The following is a 5,323-nucleotide window of genomic DNA, read 5'->3' as shown; positions in this document are numbered from 1 at the left end:
TTTACAAGGCATTCTCAATTTGCTAAGAGCAGAGAATTCTTGTATTTATTGTAGTCTCTTAAGAGCAGGAAACTATATTATCTGAAGAACAGTTTTACCACAGGATGGCACTATTGCATGTAAAACATCTACAGAACGTGGATGTTACTTCAGTAGACAATAATGTTAAATGGAGCATCTTGTGATTGAGACCTGTCCTTAAGAAAACAGTCTGCACTGACACACTCTTAAATCTATCTCCTTTCCAATAAAAGTGTTGGAACCTCATTTTACAGCTGCTCTTGCCATGTTTAACTAACTTGGAGCAAGACCTGAAGCTATTGACAACTTGTTTTGCAGCCACATCTGAGCCCTTTGGCTTGACCATTAACATTTAAAAGCCAAGATTCTGTAATAACCTGAGCCAAACACATGGTATCTCGAACCAGATATTGGGATTAATGGTGCGGGACTAAATGAACTGACATTTACCTACTTGAAAGTGGTTTCTTGACTAGCAGTGCTCTAATAGATGAGGCTGCTAAGTCAATATTATCCAGACGCTAGCATGGCATTTAGTAGTCTGCATGATTGTGTTAGGGGTGAGGACAGAGAGAAAACATTTGCATAAAGATCCAAATGAACAGCCTACTGAACAATGCATATGCGGACTTAAGAAACAAATGCTCTCCAGGCTCCAACTCAAGCCTCTTGGAGCTATCACAATGCAAATACATACCAATAATAATTGTGATGCCGGTTTTCTAGATAACTTGCATCTAAAACCTTGTCCATTACTTATGACTGCCTGTATAAAATAAGGGATCAAGCTGTAGTAGTGGCTTCTTTGCACACCAGAGCCTTTGCTGTACTAACTTGCATAAATTGAAAAGCTATTGTGTACACTTCTTTAAATGCTCCCTGCCTGAAATCAGCCACAAATGGTAACCATGTAGAAATGTACAGAATCCTGAATTTAAATCAGTCTTTAATTATTTGAACAGCAATTTACAATATTTGTACTTTTAGACATTTAATTGGAAATACGTTTCTATATACCTGAGTCAAATTAGGTTAAGTGCCTGGATATGTACTGTGCTTGGGGTGGGCCTGAATAAGAGGGAAACTGGCAGAGGGACAGCGCCTGAGTCACATATTGCCTCCCTGTTTGATCTTAGGGCAGCTCAACAATGTGCTGATAAATGATGATTTAGCATGTAATTATCATTTTCTTGAAAACAAATCACTACAGACAGACTCTTTCTTAGGAACAAGAAATTCTAATTAATCAAGATGTTCATGATACAGTAAAAGTAGAATTTGCTATACCAGTTTCTAGAAGGGTATTTTTTTCTACAAGTCACAGAAAAAGAATCTCTTTCTAGATTTGAAGGCCAAGTGGCCATTGCATGACGTAGTTTCACTTAAGATGTTTTTAATTAGATAGACATTGTCAACTTCAATAGCATGTTACCGTTCAAATTGATTTTGCTTTTGTTATGTGTAACACTAATGACTTCACTAATTCAGAGTTTAACTTAAAGCATGAACCTTCACCTCAATATGAATGCATGAGCCTTCATATTTCAGTTTATACTAAGTTTATTTGGGTTTGGGTATAGGTTAAATTGCTGAGGAATATGGTTTTTCATTGATCTGACTTAATTGTTTTTAAAAATGGAATTATGTGAAACAGTTACAACCTCTGGCATGTAGACAAGACTTAACATTACTATAGCTAAAAAGGATTTGATGCGTTTTTTCTTTTTAAGTTAGTTTACTTTATGAATTCGATATCACTACACATTGTTTACAACTAATTTAACAATTTCCCGTGTAGAGTCACTCAGTTTCTACTGCTGAATGTATGGGTTTTGCAAAGAGCACTTGGGAAGAGAAAAACATTGGGAAAAAAACTAAAAAATGTGATTGCAACACCAGGCATGCTGGCAACAAGTCTCATGGGTGAGGGTGCAATATCTGAAGCTATTGAGTGTGGAGGGTGAAGCCAACTGGCTCCATTTGAGCTAGAATGCAGTAGTTTTCCTTAAATTCATCCCAGGCTGAAGGAGGGTATTAAAGCATCCTGGGATTAGAAAATTGAGGGGGTTATGTGACCAGGACTTTCAGTGAGAGCTAACAGGCAGGCAAGGGCAGAGAAATATCAGCAAGGCAGTCTCCTTGCCCAAAGCCAGATAGGGAGGTAACTGAGTTAGCTGAGATTTTTGCAAGGAAAATAATGGAAAATGTGCAAACACCTTTGCTGATTTTACCTTTTGCTCAGTATGTTTGAACCTCTGGGGGACTGACTAAATGCTGTGTAGTTCTGAAGGGGCTGTTCTGAGTGTCATGATATGATGATGATTTTATACCCCGCCCTATCCAGAAAGGCTCTGAATGACAATCCACAGATAAGAAACAACAGTAGATTCATCTCACTTGTTACAGATCCTGGAAGAGAATAAAAGGGCTTTCAAGTGTAAAGACCAGGTAGGCCTGTTGCATCACCATAGTTGGGAAACTGGGGGCTGCCATCAAGAGATCCAGTCTCAGAATTTGTGAAATATGGTTCTGCCCACAGAGGAATGACAAGAGTTAGGCTTGACTTCAAAGGATACCATCAAGGGCTAAGCATGGACAGTCAAAAAGCCCAAGGTTGAATAGAATCAATCTTTTAAGTTTAATCTAAACTGCATAGATTGAACTGATAAGTAAGTGAATAGACATTCACTTTTGATTCCAGAAATGCAGCCACATGCCTGCAGTGGCCCAGGGCAGAAGCTGAGGGGCGCTAGAGCACACCTCCCTGCTCAGCTGGAGCAGACAATTTGGGCCAAGGCTAGCCTGCCCACCTGAAAGGAGGTTGGGGATTGTGAGGCGTTACAAAGCATCCTGGGATGCTGGGGGGGTCTCTGAGTTAATTTGAATCTTGAGGGGATCTGGGGCAGAAATTCAACAAACTGATTTAGTCTAATCAGATACTACATCCATCTAGGTTTATCTAAAACCAGTTTTGACCATTCTGAAAGCGGTTTATGTGCACTGAACTTCTGTTGTGTTACAGATCTGCACTGGTTTCTGATCACTTATGCCAGTTTATGCGTAATTTATGTCCCTAGCCATGAAGGAAACAGTGTTTCTAAAGTATAGTTTACCTGGTAACCATTAACCTGGTAATGGAAGCGTTGTACCTGTACAGGACCAAAATCATCACTGAATTTCTTGTAATTCATTGTAAGAGCAAAATTTAACTAATTAGATTCTGTTAAAAATAAAGAAACTTTGTAAAGAAGCTCTTCATATTCCCTCTTAAAGTTTGACTGGTATATATTGCATACCTACTACAAGAAGCACGTTGTAGCAAATGTCTTTTTAAAATCTTGCTTTCTAAGACAAAATGATCAGTATGTGGGTCCAGGCCTTAAAATGAAATCTTGAGTTGCAAAAAACAAAAGGCAAATTGTTACATTCAAGGTGAGTATAGGAGAGCCTCTGAGTTTCTCAAGAACAGAGACAAAACAAACTACCTCCCCAACTCTCAGATCCACAGACAAAATTCTCCTCATCAGATCTGCAGTTTGACTTTCTCTTGGTTCATCTATGTTTATCCCATTTGCACAGATCCCACTGGCAATACACATCATAAAAAAGAACTTACTGCTGCATCCTGACTTTGATAAAGATGCCCTGGGCCTTCCTCTGGTAACATGCCCATCCATTTACAAGAGAGTTTTGCTAAAGTAATCATTTCATACCCTTCACTTCTACATTTCATTTATTTATTTATGATCGTTGTACCTCTGTTTACTATCTATTCCATACTAGAGCCCCATCAGGGTATTTTACTTCTTGTTCAGCAACTCAGATTTCAGAGGAATTCTTTCAACTATAGCATAAGAAACAGTGAGTTCAGGCCATCATATATATGGTTTTTCCAACCCTTACTATTGGTGTCGTTGATGATTCAAGGTGATAAGCATAATGTTCAAGTAGTTTTCCAAGTGGTTATTCTTATGTGGGTAGCCGTGATATAGCGTAGTGGTTCTCAACCTTTTTTGTACCAGTACTCATTTATAAACATTAATGGCCAGTCTCAACCCAGTGCCCCTTACTCCTGACCCACTGCCCTTGCCCCTAAGCCCCAGCCCTCCAGTGTATGGGGAAGGGTGTGGGGGTGTGGGGCAGCAGTGGTGTGGGTAGGGCATGGAGGGGCCCCAAGCAGCCCCTTGTAGGCTAGAGCTCTACCAGCCTACAAAGGAAAAGGCATGGTTAACCGTATTTTTCCCCTTTAAAGGAGAATCCATTTTTAAAGTTTGTTGATCTATTTTTAAAATTTGCTTGCAACCCTTTCATATAGGGTAGCCATCATAGAGGACAGTCCAGTTGTCCTCTGTCCTCTATTGATATGAAACCCAACGCCTTTATGTCTTCCATTTTTCAATATGTCCTCTGTTTTTCTATAAAGGACATAAAGGTGTTGGGTTTTGTATCAATAGAGGACAGAGTAGCAGAAAACCGGACTATACCCTACTTTCATATATTCATGCAAGCCACTTTTGGGTCACGACCCATGGGTTGAGAAACGGTGATGTTGAGAACATGACAGAGGTTTGTAGTGGTACTTGGTGTTCTGGATCTGACAGGCAGCAGCTGCAGCACCAGAGCAGGGTTGAACCAAATGCATTGTGCCTAAGAAATGAGTGGAAGTTCAGCTGGAAATCTTCAGTTTGTCCTTACTAGCTCCAGTTAGCCAGTTAGGGGTCTTCTGGGACTGGCATTCCTGGGTGTCACTGACTTTCCACTTCAAACAAGCAGAGCGTAGCAGAAACCAGGAGACTGCAGGACACTGATTTGAAGGTGCCTCTGGTTAAGCGCAGTACTGCTAGTGCTGATCTCATCTACCACATGTGCAGAAGCCCGGCAATCTCCCTTTAACTGGTCTCCCAGAACTGGCAGTTTTTGCATGGGACAGTTGCATGCCCCTGCTCTCCATCTTCCCAGAGCAGCTGCTCAGGGCAACCTTAATTTAGCCCTAAATATTTAAAAGTGAATTTTCATGCGCTGATGCACAATGTCTGCTTTCATAGACTGCCATGACTAGGGTTCAGGACATCATGCTTGTCTTTTCGTATATTATAGCTGTAGCATGACTTTTTGTTTGTTTGTGGGGAACACTTTCAAGATCAGGATAATGCTACCAATCAGGGGTATGAACAGAGCTAATAAAGACAGGTACTTATCCTGCTGGGTTATTAATGAAATTGGTAGGCTTTGGGCTGCACTCCTGGTTGTCATGGGAACAGCATGGGTTGTTGGCCTCTGAAAAACATAAAAGAACAGCAAG

Source organism: Crocodylus porosus, unplaced genomic scaffold (assembly GCF_001723895.1).
Source record: "Crocodylus porosus isolate Cpor-Errol unplaced genomic scaffold, CroPor_comp1, whole genome shotgun sequence".
NCBI lineage: Eukaryota > Metazoa > Chordata > Crocodylia > Crocodylidae > Crocodylus > Crocodylus porosus.
This window is presented reverse-complemented; position numbering follows the sequence as displayed.